This window comes from Cimex lectularius, unplaced genomic scaffold (genome assembly GCF_000648675.2).
Source record: "Cimex lectularius strain Harlan isolate CLEC.00 unplaced genomic scaffold, Clec_2.1 scaffold4, whole genome shotgun sequence".
NCBI classification, from domain to species: Eukaryota; Metazoa; Arthropoda; class Insecta; order Hemiptera; family Cimicidae; genus Cimex; species Cimex lectularius.
In genome coordinates this window covers 128,974-153,179 of record NW_019392723.1, presented here as the reverse complement: position 1 = coordinate 153,179, position 24,206 = coordinate 128,974, and the positions used below count along the sequence as shown (strand labels likewise).

The window sequence follows — 24,206 nt, the reverse complement described above, 5'->3', positions numbered from 1 at the left end:
ACAGACAAGAATGAAAAACAAACAATTTGAGCCCTGAAGATGATCTCAATAATGATCGAAACGTTGGCACGATAAAGAAAATGTTTTTCTGAAACCTACGTCACTCCAGTTCGCATCTCACGACCTCCGAATAATCATTAAGTAACGGTCACTAAACACCACACATTAGAAATAGAGGAAAAAATCAGTGTGGTTTAAAAAAAGCTAATGATTTTTATTTAATCTTTCCAAGCAAGCTTGGATTATTGGAACATTTTCGTTTTGCTTAGAAGGTGGAGCAATCGGTGAGATATAGTTAATACAGATGTATTTCAAGTAATCTGTAAATTCTATGTTTTGCTTGGTTGAAAATGAAGCAAGAACACAGTCGGGACCCCGGTCCCTTTGATTGTGGACCACAAGAAACCAGAAGATAAATTAGTGTGGCAGGAAGTTATCTTAGGAGGGGTTTTGTCCTCCTAGGTATTAAGTCCCGTTCTCCCTTTATTAATTAGTTCTATTCATGAAGGGAAGGTAGGGTGGGAAGGTGGGGCGGCCGGGCGACAATAGCACCAGTCTTCAAAGTAGAATAACTCCCACGAATCAGTGTTAATTTTCTATTTGTCATGTATTCAATTCCAGTCCTTGACACCGGTACAGCGGCCTGCGAACAGAAAACAAAGCCCTTGTCAAAAACGACATGCCTCCCACGTTCGGAACTTGTTCAATACACCTTCTCGATTCACCAATTGGATTCAGTTTTTTCCATGCCGGGGTTCCCACCTGGAGGCATCTGTTCCAGCGGGGTTCATAAAGCCACCCGCCCACGATTTCGCAACCCGATTGGTCCTAAATAAAACGTTACATGATGGAATATGCCAGTCGTTTGAAACCATACTTGAAAGCACGAATTGGTTTGCATACAAAACATTAAAAGTTCAGATTTCTTCATTATAGACTGATATATTCAAATTGATTTTGATAAAATGGCAAAATTAAAATGATCTATGCTACGCAATGGTAGCATAGCCAGACAAAGAAAATAAAAAAGATTGTCTTTTACCAAAGGGTGATTTTTATTAACAGGTTGCTGTTCATAACGATCCGGATTAAAAGTTTTAAACGCTCATCATCAGGTTGAAGGAGTTTTAAGCAAGTGTGTCGGCGTGATTAGTGTGGCTTGACTGCCACAACCAGCGCGACGTTCCAGTAGCAAACTGGTTTTTAATACTGCTTAATCATGCGAAAATCATGAATGACAAAACAACTAAATATTTTCCTAATAGATTCTGTAAGAAAAATAATTTTAAATTTCAATTAATTATACTTTTTATCTAAAGTCTTGGTTAAGATGAAAAGTTAGCGTCACGAGCGGGATTCGAACCCGGCGACCTTCGTCTCAATACGCCCGTGCTCTAACCACTTGAGCTATCATGACAATCTCTAAACAAAATTTTAGATAAAATGTATAATTAATTATAATTGAAATAATTAAACAGGTCAATTATTCAAAAAATATAATTTAAAGTGGTGATTAAATTGCATGTCAAATAGTATTTTAGTCCATGTTTAATATAGGGGGCAAATCAAAGTCTATTGTTTTATTTATGGATTATATCTCCATGTTTAATATATATATATANTTCGTGGTCCGCTTGACCAATTAATATATTACAATTAATTAAGGTTTTTAGTTGAGATAAAAAATGACAAAAAGGAGGGAAAATTCAAAAGGTGCGGTTGAGATGGGAAGTTGGTGTCCGAGTGGATCGAGGTCACGATAGCTCAAGTGGTAGAGCAGCGGCGTATCAAGAGGAAGATCGTGGGTTCGAATCCCGCTCGTGCCATTGACTTTTCTATCTCAACTAAAAACCTTAATTAATTGTTATGTATATATAAAGTGGAAGGTTTATGGGCCGACAAACAGCTGAGGCCCTCCGCGTGTATTCCTTCTCTTTCCTGTCTTTCTCGCGTATTTTGTATTGAACTGCAGCCATTTGAGCATCTCTATCTGGCTCTCTATCCATGTTTAATTTTCATTTTTTAATTTCAAATTTCTTAAACCAATCTAGTTCCCTTCCTTTGTTGAAACTGTGTCCCACAGTTGTATTTAAATTTAAATTTTTGCGTTTTGTTTAATTTATAAATTCAGAAAATTTGTTCGATTTAGGCAGTGTTCTTTAACTACCGTTTTTATTTCTGTCTCTGTGTCTTATACATTTAATATCGAAATCATTTCAAAATTAAGTTTGTTTTGAGGTTTTGAGAAAATATTTATCAGTGAATAAAGCGAATATAAAAGTTACTCTACAATCTTCAAAGATTTGATCTACTTTTTCTGATAGTTCACCAGTCTTCGTGCTTGCTTGCTCAGGGGACCGGGGTGTTCTTGCTTCATTTTCAACCTAGCAAAGCATAGAATTTACAGATTACTTGAAATACATATCTATTAACCATATATCACTGATTTAGCTCCTCTACCTTCTAAGCAAAACGTAAATTTTCCAGTAGCAAGCAACAAAAACCTAATGATTTATTTTTGGTCGGGCGGCTGAGTCCGATTGTTGCTTTTTTTAAGTTCATATTTTTCTTCTTTTTACTAGCAACCTATCGATAAATATGTCTTGATATCCAATGTTTTTCGCTAAGGTTTTAATTGTTTGTATTTATTTTTTATAATTAGCAGGCGTTAATGGGCGTTTCAACATACGGTTTGTGAGACAAATGAATCCGGCGGCTCTTTGCGTTCATGGGTGACAAGAATAGTGTCTGTGTTTGTGGGATTTATGTATAAATCTATTTCAATTAGGTTGTTGATTATGGATAGTTTTATGTCTAAAAAATTTAAACAAACATCTCGATTTATTTTCAATGTAAAATTTCTACTAGAGTGTAAACAATTAATTATTGGGTTGTCCGGAAAATAATGCAGGATTTTGGTATTAAACAAAAAAAAAGAAACTAGTTACTTTAAAGCAATGTTCTTTAATCAAAATAATTTCCCNTTGACATTCATACAAATGAGTAATCCTGTAAACGTAAACAGAATATTTTATATAGATTTTTTTTAATGAAAACTTAAAATCCTGCATTATTTTCCGGACAACCCGATAATTGGAGGAATTCTCCTCTATTGTTTCCGACCTTACATATAAAATATCGTTTACGTAGCGTTCCCAAAAAAGGGTATATTTAATTAGTTTGTTATTTGATTTGAAGAGAAGTTTTTCCAAATTATCTACGAATATTTCTGCACAAATAGTGGTTAATTCTAACCCCATTGGTACACCCTTCATTTCTTAAAATTCTTAATTTACAATAATTAGATGTAGGCATATATTTAAGAGGTTTATTGTCTCATTTTTTGCTAATTTGTTAGTAGTTCTCCATAAGGTTTCGTTCTATTAGTTTAGTACATTCTTTAACAGGGATATTGGTAAATAAATTAGTAACAACAAAGGAAACTAAAACATAGTTTTTAGGTATATTTATTTTGTTTAATTGTTTTATCAATTCTAAAGAATTGTTGATATCGAATGTAAGTTTGAAATTAGTATGAGTTTTAATTACTTTATCTATCCATAAAAATATCAAGGATCAAGAGAAAAAATGAACTTAATCGCGAGTTTCTGGCATGTACAATTAGAAAAGGACATTATTGATCTTAGGTTTATTTTCGTTGTGGATTTTGGCCGTACCGTATGACATTGGGTGCACGCGATTGAAAAACTGCCAACCAAATGCACATCACGTTCTGGTGGAAAAGTGGTGTTTTTTCACGTTTCGGACCAATTTTATCCAATACTCTTAACCATACTGAAACAAATCTTTTTAAGTTTTACTGAGCAAAAAGGGCAAGCAATTATATTTAGCGGTTCTTCAAAAAAATTATAAAACCAGAGTTACAATTTGCCCCAAGTTTAGGTTGTTGCCAAAAACTGACGATTTACTACAAAAAAAAGCTTCAAATTCTCAATATATTTGTACAAATAAATCCCAAACAATTGTTTGTAATAGAACGAAGAGATGTTGAGGAAATGTCAACGTTTTGGCCTCCCTTTGAACAACTAAATAACCGTAAGGTTCTGGTGAAAAGTTGGGTTTTTTCACGTTCCAGTTTTCTCCAAATCTCTTCATCATATTGAACCGACTATTTTTTCATTTTATGGAATAATAAAAGACAAAAACACGAGAGAAGAAATAAATTGTTTCGATAAAAACAGGTTCTGGCACAGTTTTAGGCGATTGCCAAAAATTAAGTATTCAACTACGAATACGTAGTATACTAAGCAAAGTGATAGAAACCACCGATGGTTTCACTTATGGTTTAGTTTTCCGTAAAAGACCTAACCCTCAGAAACATTATTTTAATTCACAAACGAAAGAATGTAGAAAAATCTTTCTGTAAGGTATTGGTTGAAATGAAAAAGTTAGTGCCATGAGCGGGATTGTGGGTTCGAATCCACGACCTGGCTAAAGGCTAAATACTCCGCTGCTCTACCACATGAGCTATCGTGATTTCGATCCACTCGGACAGCAACTCCCCATCTCAACCTACCTTCCGAATTTTCGAATACGAGTTGGTGTGCGAGTGGATAGAAGTCACGATAACTCAAGTGGTAGAGCAGCGGCTTATTTAGCTGAAGGTCGTGAGTTCGAATCCCGCTCGTGACACTAACTTTTTCATTTCAACTAATACCTTACATAAAGATTAATTAATTGAAATAAGTTAGTTGGTCAATCGGTCCACGAAATATAATAGATTTAATAATGTGTGGTGATTAGTGACCGTTAATCGATAATTATTCAGAAATCGTGAGATACGGTCTGATTTGATGGGGACTAAAACCGAAAATGGACTATGGCTATACACGGCAGTAATAAGACCCAGAATAACCTATGGATCACTAATCTGGTGGAACAAAGCTCAACAAAAAGTAGCTACCCAAACATTAGACAGCATACAAAGACTAGCAAACCTATGTATCACTGGGGCGATGAGAACAACGCATTAGAAACATTGCTAAACCTACCTCCACTGGAAATATTCATACAAGGAGAGGCTAGGAAAAGCTCATTTAAGCTTCAGAAACAATTAACTTGGAAAGGAACTAATCAATTCGGGCATACAACCACATAATCAACAAAATCAGACACCCATTATTAGAAATGGGGACTGACTACATGATCCCGGAAACAATCTCCACAACTTCCTATAAAGTCTCAACGGACTATAAAGGAGAGGAAAAACACAGGAATCAGATACAATGATATGGTACACAGATGGATCCAAAACAAACGAAGGAACCGGATCAGGCGTTTTCTGTACAATCCCAAAACATGAGCAATCAAACTCATAAGGGAAGTACACTACGGTCTTACGAGAAGAAATACATGCCATCAATGCTTGTGCCCTGGAAAATCTTAAAAGAGGTTACACTGACACAAAAGTCCTCATAAGAACGGACAGCCAAGCAGTTAGCATGTAAAAGAATCACATCAAAATTAGTCAGTGAATGCATCCAAAATCTCCAAACCTGGGGAAACACAAAAACCTGATATCTTGGTTGCCAGGGCACAGGGGAATTTTGGGTAACGAGAAAGCAGACAGCCTGGCCAGAGGAGGATCTGCAAGGCCATACATAGGCCCCGAACCTATTCTTGGGATAACAAAAACAAATATAGAATCCTCCATCGCAGAATGTATCCAAGCAAAACAAAAGGAGAAGTGGATAAACTCTAGCGCTGCTAGATATATTAAACTTATGGTGAAACAACCCTCACCGAGACTGGCAAAAACACTGCTGAAATTGGAGAGGGCCAAACTCAGAGGAGTGGTAGGACTACTAACCGGTCACTGGTATCTGAGAAAACATCTGCACAACATGGGTATATACAGCGATGATCCCATTTGCAGATTATGTAATGAGGAGGAGGAAACAGCCACTCATATCATCTTCGAATGCGAAGCAACAGCTCAATGGAGATTTAACCTAACGTACGGAAAAGACTTAGGGAATCAAATTGCAGCAGCAACAGTCAATGACCTGATACTTCTAAGAAGAAGGATTGAGTCTATTGACTGAACTAAGGAACAGGAAGGAACAATAAGCCAGAAGGCTGCAGTGCCTGGGGAATATAAACCCCGCTTCCTAGTATCCTTTTCCACCATACCATACCATACCATACCATACCATACCTGATGTGATGTAGGTTTTAGAAAAACATTTTCTTTATCGTGCCAACGTTCGGTCTTTACTGAGGCCCTGAAGATGATCTCAATAAAGATCGAAACGTTGGCACGATAAAGAAAATGTTTTTCTGAAACCTACATCACACCAGACCGCATCTCACGATCTCTGAATAATCATTTTAAACNGAAGATGATCTCAATAAAGATCGAAACGTTGGCACGATAAAGAAAATGTTTTTCTGAAACCTACATCACACCAGACCGCATCTCACGATTTCTGAATAATAGATTCAATGATGTACAAAAAGTCCTGTTATCAAATTACTATTTGGATTAAAACTTTACTTAATCACACCCCTACACCACCCTTTTAGTTAATTAAATAAAAAAACAATAGCACGGATAAATATTCATAACTCGGGATCTCGGAAGTCAGCATTATTTCGTGACTATGAGCCGATGATAAGCTTGTTTGCATTAACAAACGTAGATGGGTTTACATGGAAGCGACAACGGTAAACAGAGCCCGTGTTACAATTCGATATCTCCCTCCGAACTGACATTTACCACCTTTGAGTCAGACACGAGTCCATTCCAACAGATCTAACTTTCATGGTCATCCGTATACTCTTTTTTACCCCCTACATGTTTAATTCGAAGCTGATTATATGTTGTGCAACTCTTTCCCCCTGTGATCAACTCCTGTTTGTTTCTCTTTTAGCAAATAACGTTTGTTATTTATAGTTTTGTCTTGTAGTTCACTGGAAAGGATTGTCGACCATAAAATTGAACCTATCGACTTTTTTACAGTTGCGAATCAACTATACTGGTACATCCTGCTTTGATGAAGTTGCCAGTAGCCAACCTTTAGGTTTTTTGAAGACTCAGATTTTGCTACAGATTTCTTACTCAAGAGGAATTGGTGTGTAACGTTTTTATGGTGTAAATTGGCAAGAAACGGAAAAATTGGAACTCAATCAGAAAATCGCTTCTCCTGACGAGTTATAATTTTTAATTTTTGGTCGACTTTTCTGCAGACCCTTTCGTCCTAGTGAAACGGGCATTTTGTAGAATAATAATGGGAGAACAATTGTGCCTAGCAATGTAAGGAAAAACAACAAAGACCGGAGAAATAAGCTGTTTTATATAAAAGAATGGTGTAGAATTGTGTCAAAATTTAAGTTGTTGCCAAAAATTAACGATTCACTATTTTTAAAAAACCCAAGTTTCCAAATCGTAGTATTCTGAGATAAATTTGGTTGTAGTAGACCAAATAGATTTTGTGAAAATGTGATCGAGGGTCTTTTTTGAACGGTTCAATAATCATCAACTTCTGATGAAAAGTTGTGTTTTTCATATTTAGGTCAACTTTTCTCCACAACTCTTCGTCATATTGAACCATACTTTTCATTTTAACGAGCAATAATAAGCAAATATTTGTAACGAACAATTTTATAGGAAAACACTCAATATCATAGACAACAATTTTTGTATAAATCAAAGTGTAAAATTGTATCACTAAAAATTAAAGAAACACCACTTTCAAAAACCTGAACTTTGAAAGTAAATTCAATTGTTACTGCCAAGCTTTCGACCTATTTTAAGGTCATCATTAGGGCAAAACAACCTCGACAAGTCTACACATTGACACCATTAACTTTTTAATAGACCGTTTCCAAGGACTGGGCTGTTGATTGTTGATCTTGACTTCACAGTCCTTGGCAATGTTGGGACTAAGTCTTTATCCAAAGAAATTTGAAACCATCTTTTACAAACTTAATTATGTCAAAGTGTAGACGTTTTGCCATGATGATGATTTAAAAATAGGACGAAAGCTTGGCAATAACAATTGAATTTGTTTCTTCATCCAGACATACCAAGATCCAGTTTATTCGTGAGTAAAAAAGTGGCCGATTCATCTAACTATTACAAAAATAATAAAAACAACTTTTCGTATGAAAAATGGGTTCATCCTCTTTCAATAACAGAAAGAAAATAGTTCAGTTGGGTAACACCTTTTGATTTGAACGCTGGAATAATTGAAATATTTAACGTAAAATTGTTTGATATGTTAAGTAGCTTTAGAAAACCAGGGGTGAAACAAGTTAGTTGTCATATTGTATATTAAAAACAAAAGTGGCACAAGAACAGTTCCCTGAGAAACTCCTGCATTTACAGAAACATCAGATGGTGTTTTATTTTAGGCATTTGCGTGAGATCACATAAATAAGAAAATAAGAATCAACACACAATTTTAATGTTGTTTCTACTTGAATTATATATATATATATATATATATATATATATATATAGAAGGGTATTTCAACTACGAGGTTATATTGGAGTGGCGGTGTTTTTGAAAAAAAGCCCATTTGTGAGTATGTCGGTTTCGAACACAGGGCCGACGCGAGATTCCTTGATTTTCATGGTCAATAAAAGTATACAGGATGTACTATGTATTTAATTATCGAGCCTCTCTTTTCTCAGAATTGCCTCATTTCCAAACTAGATCAAATTAAATGAAAGACAAAATAACCTATCAGTTTTTTTGTGATCTGCTGGGGGATAAAACTTATAGTTTGGTTTGACAAGACAACTAACACAAAAACCATTGTATAGACCAAATAGATCTTATGAAAATGACAACATTTTGGCCTTCCTATAAACCACCACAATTTGCACTTTTTCACCTTTCGATCCACTTTTTTTTCGTTATTTAGGAGGAGTCATATTGAGGGGAAATAGCGAACAAGGTTGAAAAAAATCTATGAGAGGATAACACTATGATGGTTCAATTTTCTGAAGGGTATTTGCACACGCTAGCTGGGTTCGAATCCCGTCATAGCCCGTGAAGTTTTTATTGAGAATAATATTGTAAGGTGGTTTGACTCGTCGTCTTCAACATTCAACGGGTTGGTCGTTAAGCCCTCATTAAGATAAAGTACTATTTTTACCGAATTTATTAAAAAACGTAATAGAATTTTATCAGAATACAAACTTGAATTAAGTAACAAATATAAAAAGACTTGTTTTTTACTTTTAATGTTATAACTTTGCCGTGAAAGAATCAGCCACATCCGTTCATCCAAAAGGAATCGTAACAATGAAGGGGGTGGTATTTTATTATTTTTGTGTCGTCCTTTTTTCAATTTTCACCTGCGACCGTTAAGTTTTTCAATTACGATTTACTCGGAACTATCCACAACTACCTGGAACACCACACGACCTCCTCATTTGATATCTGAAGCAATTAAATTATATCAGAGGTTGAGTTGAAGTTTGCTATACCTAGTAGAGGTAAAATGATTTTCTCTGTTTTAATTTTGTACTTCAAGTAAACCTAATGAGAAATTAAATTGATTGACATAGTTTCCCAAGCTTAAATTTTGCCAATTACTCTATTCAAACGTCACTGTTTATTTTGATTTGTTGAAAATACCGCCGGCGTGTATTCCATCCCTTTTTTAAACACGAGAATCTTTCAATTCTTTGGCCGCTTTGTAAAACAAAACCGGTTTTGTACACAGGCTTAAGGCAAACGGGTAAAATTGGTCTATGAATTAGTAAAGACTGTGAAGGGAAACGTAGAAAGTAAAAGCTGTTTAATCAACTCGTATGTATGTCTGGGCCCCAAGAAAATTATCCTGAGCTGTAGAGCAATCAACCTAGGACAGGGCTCCTCCATTTGATTAATCATTCTCTCTTCCACCATTGTACTCTACGACCGTTTGTCCTATTCATTAACTCATGTACTCTGGACCCAGTGTTCTATTTGATTATTCGCCGGTTTCAATATTAGCATTGATTAAATTTGTGCATTTTTAATTAAACAATTGGAATAAGTTAATAATTGCGTTTCCTAACGACGAGACTTACGTGGGGGTGAGGGTAAAAATTAAATATAAACTCATAAAGTCATTAATTATTGAACAATTTCTAAAGGTAACTCTTTTTCTCAAAAAGCAGCTACAGTTCTCTCTTTGCTTATAAATCCGATTTTTCTTAGGAATTCGGATTTATGAGACTAGATACAGGATTCGTATGTTCGATTGAGCCCACGACTTCGATAAGTGGAACGAATTTCTATTTTCTTAAAGCCGGGAACACAGAACACCCGATGCGACGCTACCCGTTCCTACCCGACGGAAATCCGAAGTCCAATTTTCCATAAGATTGTATTAAGCCAGAAACACACTTACCCGATGCTACGCCATGCGACGCTACCCAATGCTACCCGACGCAAATCCAAAGTCCGATTTTCCATAAGGTTGCATCACCCCCGTGCACATGCTATGCCACGCTAACCTACCCGACGCTCTGCGATCCCCACTGTCCAGATTTTCGTCGGGTCGCATCGAGTACAGTCGACGACAAAAGAACCGGACACTCATATTTTTATTTAAACTACATGTATTGTTGACGTTAATTATAAAACAAATTAAACGAGATCAAAATTTCATTAGTTTTTATTTAAAAAATAATTATTTTAATGGTTTGGTAAAAATTGATCAAAACACCGGAATACCATTTTTTGATATAATGAATTTAACTAAAACTTTATTACACGGTTTCGCTCATAAAATTTAACCAACAATTTATTTCATCGTTTTGCTCATAAAATTACACAATTTTCGTCGAGTAGCGTCAGAACAGGACACTCATATTTTTTGTAGTTTATTTCAAACTAACTATATGTAATTTTGTCCTTATATTAATTACAACATTCCTATAATTTTTCAAAAAATTATTTAATTATGATGGTTAGGAAGAAAATCTATCAAAACACAGGAATAACTTTATTTAAAACAATTAAGTTTAAGCAATTAAAAGAATCGGACACCCATATTTTTATTTAAAATACATGTATTAATGTCGTTATTTATAAACCAAATTAAACGAGATCAAAAATTCATTAGTGTGTATTTAAAAAAAAAAAATTTTAATGGTTTGGGAGAAATTGATCAAAACACCAGAATACCATTTTTTCATATAATTAATTTAACTAAAAATTTATTACACGGTTTTGCTCATAAAATTTAACTAACAATTTATTTCATCGTTTTGCTCATAACATTACTAGATCATTTTCGTCGAGTAGCTTCAGAATAGGACACTCATATTTTTTGTAGTTTATTTCAAACTAAGTATATGTAATTTTGTCGTTATATTAATTTGCAAGATTCCTATTTTAATGTAAACCAAATTAAACTCGATCAAAAATTCGTAAGTTTTTATAAAAATTGTTTAATTATGATTGTTAGGAAGAAAATTTATCAACACACCGGAATAATTGTATTTATTTAAAACAATTAAGTTTAGCAAACAATTTATTACGCGGTTGTGCCCTTAAAATTTAACCAACAATTTATTTATTACATGGTTTTGCTCAGAATAATGCATTAAGAACAAAAGAGGCGATTGCGATACTGATTTGTGATACACGCTGTGTCACGTGTCGTGCGCTTGACGTCGCATGGATGTGCACACCCTACCAAAACGTGAAAAGGCGTCGGGTAGCATCGGGCAACCTAAGTTTGTTGATCGAATAGTCGAAGCATAGGTAAGGTTCATGTCAGGTTAGGAGTGTGTGGATTCCACGTCCGTCTCAAGTATAGGTCAAAGGTCGACAGGCAAAATGTCATTTAATATGAAACTGTAGTCATTGTGAATGAAGAGAACTGATCTCTACTATTTCTTTCTGACTGTATTTCAAAATCTCTAGACGTCCATTTCACCAAATGATGTCGGACTCCCCTGCTCGAACAACAAAATAAATATACAAAACAATAAGGAACAAAACACTACAAAAACAACTGTTTAATTCCGATCCTCAAATTAATATTGTTAACCCCAGGAACCCAGAGTTAGGGTGATTCTTAATAAATCAACTTGGGGTTTTGGAGTTAAATCCGCAAGTTGGGTTTATAGCTGGGCTTAGGGATCTTCAGCTTAGGGGCCCAAACTGTTGCTGAACATAATCAAACTGTATTTAATTATTCCTCATCTCCACCTGGTAAGGAAACTTATCGAGCCTTGATTACATCGCCTAGTTCAATATGAACACAAACACCAAGCAGTCCTTCCAACTCTAATAATTAAACCATTCATTAATACCACGATTTAATTATTCCTTCGATAACAGAAGAACCTTATTTCAAAATAGCGCCAATGCATAAATAATATTATTTAAAAACATGATGGTATTAACGTTAAGAGGATAATTTAGTGGACAATATTATTATTTCCAGGCTTTTATGCCATATTTTCACAAAGCAATTTACTATGTACTTTCATGATATAAAATAGTACAAAAAGCCAATTACTGCTGAAGTTTATTTGAATGCAAGTTGTTAAGCGTACAATCTAAAAAGAAATATTTGGCCAATTTTTTATGTAAGTTATGAAAATATTACATACTTTTGGATTATCAGAAAACATATTTTTGGAGTTTTATAATATAACTCTTTTTTCATTTCAAATTAATCATTTTTTTCTTCAAATTAACCTTTTTTAATTTCACATTCACCCTTTCTTTAAGAGTTGGTATGAAATATAAAGTTTAAAGTAAAATTTCTGTATATTTAAGAATTGTTTGCTTTAGTTTACATAATTGGGCTCACAGAAGGCCATATGAAATTTAATTACAATTGAAATTAAAAAGTATGTAGAATAAAATATAAAAATAAATGATGATTACCTTAATAGAACTTTTTTATATACAGAATAACTGGTAAAAATTAATTATTTTATTTAAAAAATCACGAATTAGTACAAGAATAATTTATTTTTATATTTAATTTTATATAAATTTTAATTTTAATTGTCATTAATTTTCACATGGTATTTTATTTTTTATTTTAATTCTAAAATTAAAAGAACGATTGTACACTTATTTTTGATCTTTGTACCTTCATTTATGTTATTTATTGGAACGAATGTATTTATTTGCGTGAATGGACGGTCTTATCACCCAATTGCGCCCGAGGAATGTCGAGTACTCTGGAGTATTGTGATCGAAGTCTGATGTGTGAATGTAATTTATTAGCGTGAATGGATGGGTACATCCCCAATTACCTCGGAATATTGAGTACTCTGGGGGTCATCAGGCTATCATGTTTTTATCTCGTTTCTGTGCACAATTTATGAAAAAAATAAAAAATTTAAGTCCAGAAAGACTTGCACAACTACGAATTGTAGTGCTGGGAGGAATGCGAAATATATACACCTAAATGTTGGGAAATTTAAAAGATTTGTTCATTGGTCCACTTCCATGATCTACATCTAGAATTAACACCTGCTTACCGATATATAAGAACATTTGTAATTCGTAAGTAAAAAGGTCTCAAATATGGTCTGTCGATAAGGACAACACTGAAATCTATGAACTTAGCCCATGAAGGACGAATCGGTTTTGAACGTAGATTACCTTTTCACTCTGAACCCTCCCCCACCGGTCACTGAATACGACGACCAGACAGAATTGTTCATCCATTTTGCGAAGTGAAGTGTCAAAGTTTTCGAACAATGGATAGCTAAATCAAGGGGGCGAATTTCCGAACGCGACCTTATGAAAAACTACTTTTCAGACAAGGAATCGACTGTACACGGTCCATTGCATATTTTTATTTTGTATTTGCTTTGAGATTTTGATGCTTGAGCATTTCTCTTAGTTGTCTTCATCAGTGCGTAAATGTAAATATTTTAGATGTAAAATATTTTCTTCACGATAAAGTCAATATCCAATGGTAAAAGATGATTCAGAGGGATGTGTTTCAGACCAATTATTTGTATTAAATTCGTAATTTTACTCTTTAGGCTTAAAATTGTTACAATCAAATTACTTTTATTTCTCATCATTTTTTTTGTTTGTTTTAAAAATTTCAAAGTACACCCATTAAAAAGTATAAAATGGGGTTTATTATCTTCTTGATTCTTCTTATATTCAAAACACATTTTAAAACATCAGTACATGAAAACATGATAGCGAATGTGTGCTTTAACGTCGCGATTTAGTTGTCCTTCTCCTCCAACCTTTCTCGGTCGAGGAGACACTTTGATTCTCTTTCCCCGGGGTTCTGAACTGTTTGTGCAATTAAAACTAACCTTTCATTTGCAATTTGCAGTTTACACACGGACATCTCAGACCATATGTTAAAACAATTGACGGGAATGTTTATACTTGAAGGACACGAGGCACGATTTTAATGATGTAAGGCATTACAAAGAAAAGAGGGGGTGTATAAATTGTAATAGCCAAGAGTGGGGTCGACTACCATTTAACAGCCCTGCTAACCGCCATTCCTATCAAGAATCAAATCGCCATTCGCAAATGACTTGTATTCGTACTCAGGATGTATGCAACTACACCTTTTAAATTTTTAACCTTTGTAAAAACAAATTGTTGAAGTCGTGAAGACAGTTTTTAGAAAAACAGTTTTTTAAATTTTTTCTGCAACAGGAACGGATTGGTTAATTTGAAATTTAAAAAGTTAATTTATAACGTTGTGGGATTAATATGGTTATAAAAAATAAAATAAAATAATAAGTCTGTACTCGTTAAACATAAAAAGTTCTTATATTAATAACAAATTAATGAATCGAATATATATTATAAATGGTTACAACTAATTTAGTAAGGAAAAAGGAATATTTTCTTATGATAGAAAGTAATTAAGTGTAAAGTTATTTTTTGGTTTCCTTTTCACTGGACAAGTTGTATAGTATAGGGTGACGAACCTTGATGAACGAAAACCACTCCACAAGAATTCTTCACTAGCATTTTATTTGTCCTTCATAACGTCACACACTTTTATTTTTACTTTATCTTCTTTCTAAAGTTGCAAGCGAACGAGTAACCTGAGAGCCTTAGGCCTGCCGCCGTCCTCTCGTTTGCCTCCTCAATCGTTGGAACTCTGCCTCATTGATTGTTTATGTCGCTTTGGCGGCCTTTATGAAATATCTTTGTCATAAATTTGAAGTTAAAAAGGGTTAATCTGACAGAACAAAGCTATACCCCTTATTTATTTAATTTAATTTAATTTTTTTAAATTTTATTTTTTATTTATTTTTTTAAGAGGTTCGCAACAGCAGAGGTCATATAAACCCTCAGGGTGCCGGTGTTTTTGAAAAATTAAAAAAAAAATTTTTTTGAAAAAAAAATGCAGAGCCGCTGGATTCGAACCCGGGACCTTTACCTTACAGTGATGAGCACCGTGTCAAATACTAAACTTTGCGGCCACCGACGCCCCCTATATACTCCTTATTATATTGGCTGCAATAAAAGCTAAATTTAATAAATTCTTAAAAATACTTCGTGCTAAAAAATTGATATGAAAACAACGTTAGATGCAGAAAATCCGGAAGAATGTTTTAAATAAATTATAAAGAAATAGATATAAAAAATATTTTTTATATTTTACACTTGTGTTTAATGACAATTTCCAAATAACTTTCCGATAAGAATATACTTTCAGCCACACATAAAAGGCGTTGTTTTATACAATAGCAACAAATTAGGGTCGTCATATTAATATAAAACATAATAATAATGATAATAAAATTTTTCCTAACCAATGCAAGTGCAATATTGTTCATCCTTTCTTGATTCCATACGCTAGACATACACATAGCCATCCATTGAGGCCGTCTGAGGGGGAGTAGTGATATTTGACGGATTTATGAAACTTTCGTTAATTAGTATGTGCGAATAATTATACGTGTCAAGTGTGTGTTTTTAGTGACCGGTTGTTCAATAATTTGTTAAAGTCGTGAAGAGCGGTCAGGGAAAAATATTTTAGAAAAACACCTTTTTTCATTTTTTGCCGTCGTTTCGACCTTTATTCGGGTCATCTTCAGGGCCTGGGTGAATTACAACACATAACAGTTTGGAACCAAGTATTTCCTTTTGTACACTGACAGGCATAAAATTCCACCCACTTGTTATATAAAGTTTCACGTTTAATAATTGAGTCTTTGTCTCAAAAAGTAAATTGCAAAGGACACACATGTAGGATGTGGAAAAAAGTGAATTTATACAATGCCAAAAAAATTTTTTTTTTTTAATTAAATTCATTAGTTAACCAATTAATATCTTTCAATTAATTAAGGTTTTTAGTTGAGATATATAAAATCCCGCTCTTGACATTGACTTTTTTATCTCAACTAAAAACCTTAATTAATTGAATTTTTTTAAAATATTCAATCAAAGTGTTTGTTTTCTGTGTAGATGTGTCACGGTTGTGTGTCGTGTTGAGAATGCCAGTGAGTTATTAATGTTTTTTGCTGTATACGTTGGATTTTGAGGAAGTGAGGAAGGAAGTAGGAACAGAAATTCACTTTTCTATGAGGAGTCGGCTTCTTTGAGGTGAAGGGAGCCGACAATGGGAAAAAATGGGTAATGGTTCAGCCTGATTTTCAGGATTATACAGACGGGGATAATTAGAGAAAGGAAAGACAAATTGGTTGGTTTTATGTGTGGAATGTTTACGTTTTGTATGTTATATGTATGTTATTGATATTGAATTTGATTAATGATCTTAGCGTAGCTGCGACTGGGTTTACATGTGTCTGTTCTGTAAAATTGTAACAAATTTATAATAAAAAAATAAAAAAGATAAAAAATTATTTATCAACATGTATACCAACAAATTCACTAATTTCGTGGTCCGCATGACCAATTAATATATAACAATTAATTAACGTTTTTAATTGAGATAAAAAAGTCAATGGCACGAGCGGGATTCGAACCCGAAAATCCAAAAGGTGCAGTTGAGATGGAAAGTTGGTGTCCGAGTGGATCGAGGTCACAATAGCTCAAGTGGTAGAGGGCGTATCAAGCCGAAGATCGTGGGTTCGAATCCCGCTCGTGCCATAGACTTTTTTATCTCAACTAAAAACCTTAATTAATTGATGTATACCAGTGGTTACATGTATTTCATATGTAAGTAAAATCTTATATAAAATTATAAGTACATATGTATTATATAAGTATATAAAGATAATTCATATTGGTCATAATATGTATTAAATTTAGAAAAGTCTACCAAGTCGCTGCACTGAATTGTACCTTATTCGACAATTCGGATAACTTTCACCTGCTTCCTTCAAAGCATCTCAAATTAGTTAAAAAGCAATAGGATGTTATTATACAATAGATCGATTGTAAGTAGTTTTTATGGATGGCCACTACATAAAATTAAAACAGTTTTTGTTTCCAAACTATGTTAAAAATCACCCGATAATTTTGTTATTCCGTTTCCAAGCTATACGAGGAAAGGACAATTTTAGGATTAAAGCAAGTTAAATTCAGCGAAATAGTAAATGTAAGGGGTGTGGCAGGCTGTGTAATTGTGTACATACATTTCCTATTATTCATACAGAGTTAATTGGGCATGAGGGGCGTGGTTTCTTCCCCAACATGTAACATTATCATGGCCTATGCAAATACCCCATTACCAAGTCCCTTACCGGCATGGATTTCCATAAACTTGAAGGAAGGGCTAAGCTTCCCTTATCTCTCCTCCACAGACGCCTTACCCCGTAAATCAATCAAAACCTCCACCTGCGAATCACCACACAATTTTAATCCTAAGAGGATTTTGATGTCTAAGGTACTTAACCGTTAAGTAAATTATTATATAACAATGCACATCACTCTTTAAGAAGAGACTTACTAATTACATTAGAAAAAGAAAGCTCGTCATTTACATAAATAAAGAATATAAAGTTTGCTTATTTTCGTATCGTTTTGTTCTGCTTATTGATCTATGCATCTCGACCCAAACCCTGCCCTGAAGAAGCCGAAACGCGCCTCAGAGACGAAAATGGTGAGGGTATGCAGATCAAAATTATCCAAAACAGCCAAAATATATCATGAAGAAATCTGACAATATTTTTTTTTTGTGTGTAAAACGTTGTCTGCGATGTGAACTTGATGTAACTTCCGGATGTAAGCCGTAATGCAAACAATACCGACCAGTTTCAAAAAATTTTAATTCGAACGTGAGAACCGAAATGGAACGTTATCATCGAACAATGGCATAGACCGTGGGTCAGGTGGTTCATCCTCTCAACCAGTGACCCCGGAGGACCGGTTACGAGGGAACATCACACCCTTCTGGGATCACTTCTCCAAGCTTAAAAAGCTCTGAATAATATTTTTAATAACGATTTATTTTTAACATTTATATAACCAATATTATAATAATAACTTGTGCATTAGATATTTTACCATTGTTGGGACATCAATTATATATAGCTTTTTCCGTCAAATTAACCCTTTGTAACTTCAAATTGAATTTTTAAATTAAAACTAACAGTTTTTAATTTCAAGTTAAACATTTAAAAAAAATTAACCCTTTCTTTGTTAAATTTAATGTATATTTGAGTAATTGGTTTTCAAAAGGATTTTTCGGTAAATTTGAAAACTTCAAACATTTAAATGGGTACTTATATGAAATACCACGCGAAAATCAATCACAATTAATCAATTAAATATAAAAACAAATGATTCGTCTATTATTTTGAAATTTTCAAAAAACGTAATATCATTATGTTTTTAAAAATCTCGAGTTCATAGAAAGAATTTCATTCGTTTTGATGTTTAATTTTGTAAATTTTTTATTTTTAATTAATTTTTACGTGGTATTTTAGCTAACCAATTTTATATTTTTTTTAATTCTTGAATTAAAAGAAGTACCCTTCATGTTTATATTTAATTTTATATCAATTTTAAATTTAATTGTATTTAATTTTCCTTCGGTATTTTATATAAGAATCCATTATTTTTTCATTTCAAAAGTCTAAAATTAAAAGAAAAATGCTTTATCGTTTTCTTAAATTTTACATTATTTTTCATTATGTCATTAATTCTCATATAGTCATCTAAAAGCCCAATTATTTTATATTTTAAAAAACAAATTGTAAATACAGGGATATATACAGATTATACATGCTTATATTTCATATCATCTACTATGTATTTTAATGCTTTTAGGCAAAGGTTAGTTTAAAAGTATAAAAGGTTAATTGATAGTTAAAAAGTTTTAATTTGAAATGAAGAAAGGTTAACATGAAATTAAAATGGTTAATTCGAAATTAAAAAGGTTAATTTCAAGTTAAAATGGTTAATTTCAATTTAGGAGACGTGATTTAAAGTTTAAAAATGGTTAATTTGACGCAAAAAAACTTTAAATAGTCATGGTATTTTTACACTTTTTCAAAAGAATAAGCTACGTGTAGTCAGTATATCACGACGAACAGAAAATTGGTGATTTAGGAATAATTCTTTGTAGACCTAAGATGGTATACAGCTTTGTAATGAGATCTTCGAGATTTTATTTATTATTCTAATTATTTTGTAAGGGTTGTTTGATTCATAAAACTTTATTTAGAAAAAAAATCGTACCACTGTTTTACTGAATTTCAATATCACGGTAATAAACTAGAGGTATCAGTTAATTCAAATCGGTAAACGGTTCGTTCCTACCCTCATATAAAATCAATCTCCGCCGGTAATTTTATAGGATATTATATTACGGACCTTTGCGGCTTTATCGCCCGTCTGTTCATCTGGTCCTTCTTTAATAGACTTATCACAACTTTTGACCATCCTCGCCCCGAACACGATGATCCCCTTCGGTCGAAATTTCTCCTTTGTCCCGCCAGTTAATCAAATTCCGCAAGCGATTTTGCCCCCTTGGGTCCAATATCGTGTGTGTAGAGGCGTCTAATTTTTTAACTTAAAATTGCATGTTTGGAAGCAAAAAAAATGACCGCTGCCGACCACACCTTTCATTTGGAATTTCTTGCACAACGGTGGTTCCGTTGTATTACGATTTGTTTTTAATTTCCAAACGTCGCAGAAAAATCCTAAAGCATTGCATTATTTAACCTGTCCGATATTCAGTCTGTCATCCAAAAAGAAGACTAAAGGGACGTTTTTACATACATTTTACATAAAAAACAACATGGGTCCAGGGGTTTAGCCTTGAGAAACACCCTTCCGTTGGGAAAGAGAAGATCGAAAAGAAACTCGTAATAGTGTTCATAAGATAGGAGTAGACCTTTTTCACAATGCAGAGAAGTAAGTATATTCTTCTACTCACTATTCAATTTTACCAGTATGTTTCCTAGGATAACTTTGCAATGGGAGGTTCGTCCTGGGTTGAGTGTACATTCTGAAATTGGGCGGAATAAATCTCTGACAAGGCACGACCTCTGGGACAGGTAGAGCTTGTCCTGGCTTCACCCACCGATTTTGATTGTTAGGGTTTTCAATTTAAGGCTCTTATGATAAGCCAATGTCGTTTGGGTTTTAAAGAAAATTTTTGTTAATTTCTCCCTCTCATTCTGCCTTCTATGGGGTCAAATTATATGGCACCAAAACACAGCAAAGAGAATAATTTTAATTAATCTTTATATAAGGTATTGGTTGAAATGAAAAAGTTAGTGTCACGAGCGGGATTCGAACCTACGACCTTCGGCTCAATACGCCGCTGCTCTACTACTTGAGCTATCGTGACTTCGATCCACTCGGACACCAACTCCCCAACTCAACCAACCTTTCGAATTTTCCCTCCTTTTTGCCATTTTTCAAATGTCGTGTAATCAGGATTGGATTCTCAGCGACAAATGATTCGAATCCCGCTCGTCACACTAACTTTTTCATTTGAACCAACACCTTACATAAAGATTAATTAATTGAAAGAAGTTATTTGGTCAATCGGACCACGAAATATAATGGATTTAAAGAGAATAATGTAACGATAATAAGGAGAAATGACGGATTAGATGGATATCGCTTCCGTTTTGTAAAAATTCCTAATTTTCACGACTAGATTAAATTTTGCTTAGCGTCACCAAAATATGCAGAACAGATGATATTTCCGTATCAAATTAGACCCAAGTCCCAGTGTCCTCGGATATTCTAAGAAGGGTGCATGAATAAGCGCCCCGGGGGCACGTCTTCCTTTGAAATTTTCATTTAATTTACTGCACCTGGCCATAGACGGTAAATCAGCAACTGAGGTTGAATCCATTACGTACGCAGCTTTTCTCATTAAACGCGCGAGTTTTTTTCACTTCAATTATTTAACAACGGCCCTGGCGCCTCCTTAGTAAATAATTAAACAGACTCCATTTACCGAGAATGGAGCATTACCTCCTAGCACATTACAAAAATTATTGTATAGCAAGACAGCTTTCCACCAATTTTTCAATAAAAATATTGCAGTTTTTTTTAATTCCAATTAAAATGTGAGAAACGTAAAATAATTCTTGTGATAAAACGTTCAACTATTTCGGTCTCTAAATGAACAACAACCAAAATACTACCTTCCAGTAAAGTAGGCCAACAAAAATATTTTTTGAAAAAAAAAATCGGATCCCCCTTTAAAACCGTTAAATACGAATTTTTATTTATATAAAAAATAGAAATTTTTGGGCTGGATTTGCTTTTGGTTCTTGAAACTGGCCCATTTTTGGTAAAGGCGCTACCTTAAAGTAGAATTTCATACACGATGAAATAATTTCGTATGACAAGTCAATGAAATATTGCTAAAATATCAGAAAGTAATACTGAGAAGAAAGGTTTGCAGAAATAACAATAAATTAATAATCGCTAACTAAAGGGATAAATAATAAAAATAATTGAAAAAATATAAAATTATCATATAGTAAAGTAAAATGGTTCTAAATTTAATTAATTAGAGCTAAATCAAAACTAATTAAAACTAAATAAAATGTTGACAAATTAAACTAACTTAAATGGATCCTTAACCATAACTAAATTAAAGAATTAAAGGTTTTAATATGTATGTGTGTGTATACATATATTATATATATATATGACGATGTCCTCACGATGTCTACTCGGTTGGAACGAGTCACCGAGTCCTGGGCTGAATAAAATCTCTCTCGCAAAATACGGCAGATCCAGGGTGCAAAAAAGTCCAAGTCCTTTGCGAGGGCGTTACAACAGGTTGTTTTTGTAACATTTCATATATTTAGTCTCATTTAATATGATCCTGATTATTTTATTATTATATGTAAAAAGCAATTCGAACGAAATAAAATAACATTAAAATACACACAACAAAGGCAGGAAATCATATTACAAAAAAATATATAACACCAACAAATTTTGGTTTTTTGGAATAGGCAAGAACCTCATTTTTCTCACTTTATGCAGTGTATTTTTAAAGTTTAAACCTTGTTGGTATAGGCTAAAAGAAATGAAATCCAGCTTTCCAACGGATGCAATACCCTACATTTCCGTTAAAATCCAGAGGTGTTATGAATTTTTAAGAGGAACACCTGACATCATAGAAAGAAAATTGCTCCCTAATGAAAAAAATGTCTATAGTGACTGAGGCTGAAAATAAAAAGATTCAGCTTTCCAACGGTCGTAATATCCTGGGCTTCGAATAAGATCCAGAAGAATTTGAATTTTAAGCGGGACAACGGACATGACTAATCCAGTCCAAAAATGTATATTTTCTCAATATCTAATATGTCCACACTATTGTTAGATAATAAATACATCTTAACTTATTGACTGAGGCTGAAAATATTTCCAACGGATGCATTACCCTAGATTTCCGATAAAATCCAGAGATGTTATGAATTTTTAAGGGGAACACCTGACATTATAGAAAGAAAATTGCTCCCTAAAAAATGTCTCTTTTTGTTTGTTTGCTATGTAAATTTGTAGTTAAAGGGTTTAAAGGATACTAAAAATGAATATCAACTTGTTTCTAGTTAAAAAATATGTTCATATATTACAATTAATTAAGGTTTTTAGTTGAGATAAAAAAGTCAATGGCACAAGCGGGATTCGAACCCACGATCTTCGGCTAGATACGCCGCTGCTCTAACACGTGAGCTATCGTGGCCTCGATCTACTCGGACACCAACTTCCCATCTCAACCGCACCCTTTGAATTTTCCCTCCTTTTTGCCATTTTTCAAATGTGTAACCGGATTGGATTCTCGGGGACAAATGAAATGGCCACGGCGAGCTTTAGTGATGTGTGCTTCATTTTAATTCATTAAATTCACTAATTTCGTGGTCCGCTTGACCACATATATTACAATTAATTAAGGTTTTTAGTTGAGATAAAAAAGTCAATGGCACGAGCGGGATTCGAACCCACGATCTTCGGCTAGATACGCCGCTGCTCTAACACGTGAGCTATCGTGGCCTCGATCTACTCGGACACCAACTTCCCATCTCAACCGCACCCTTTGAATTTTCCCTCCTTTTTGCCATTTTTCAAATGTGTAACCGGATTGGATTCTCGGGGACAAATGAAATGGCCACGGCGAGCTTTAGTGATGTGTGCTTCATTTTAAATCATTAAATTCACTAATTTCGTGGTCCGCTTGACCAATTAATATAAAAATTTTATCTCAACTAAAAACCTTAATTAATTGAAATATATTAATTGGTCAAGCGGACCACGAAATTAGTGAATTTATGTTCATATAGTTTGCGACCCCAGTCACAAATTGTGTATATTTTCACATTATCTAAGATGCCCGCCCACACTATTGCTAGATATCAAATCCATCTTAACTTAGCGAGTGAGGCTGAAAATAAAAATATCAGCTTTCCAACGGTTGTAATATCGTGGACTTTGAATAAGCTCCAAAAGGATTTGAATTTTTAAGCGAGACAACGGTCATGGCTATCCAGTCCAAAAATGTATATTTTTTATTTTTTGTAAATATTCGTATTTAAGGAGGTTTTTTGTCACAATTTTTTGTTTTATTTTACTGATCTTCATCTTTTGGTTTTTCTAACTTTTTATATATATAATCTTATTTAATATGATCCTGCTTATTACCTTTTGTCCTTCGTAAAAAGCAAATCGTCCATAATAATCTTACCATGCAAATGCTTAAATATATGCACAACAAAGGTGGAAAATCATAACTAATATATATGTATATATATGTATATATAAAACTCGAACAAAAAGAATGACGGGTCACTGAATTTGCAATTGGTATACAAGTAAATTCTGATAAGGTTT

General features: G+C 33.7%; 1 long non-coding RNA gene across 2 annotated transcripts in view; it reads left to right on the top strand.

Moving 5' to 3' along the window:
* LOC106671422 overlaps positions 1 to 24,206 on the top strand; it is a 118,937-nt gene that overhangs the window by 19,510 nt on the left and 75,221 nt on the right. The window lies entirely within an intron of this gene.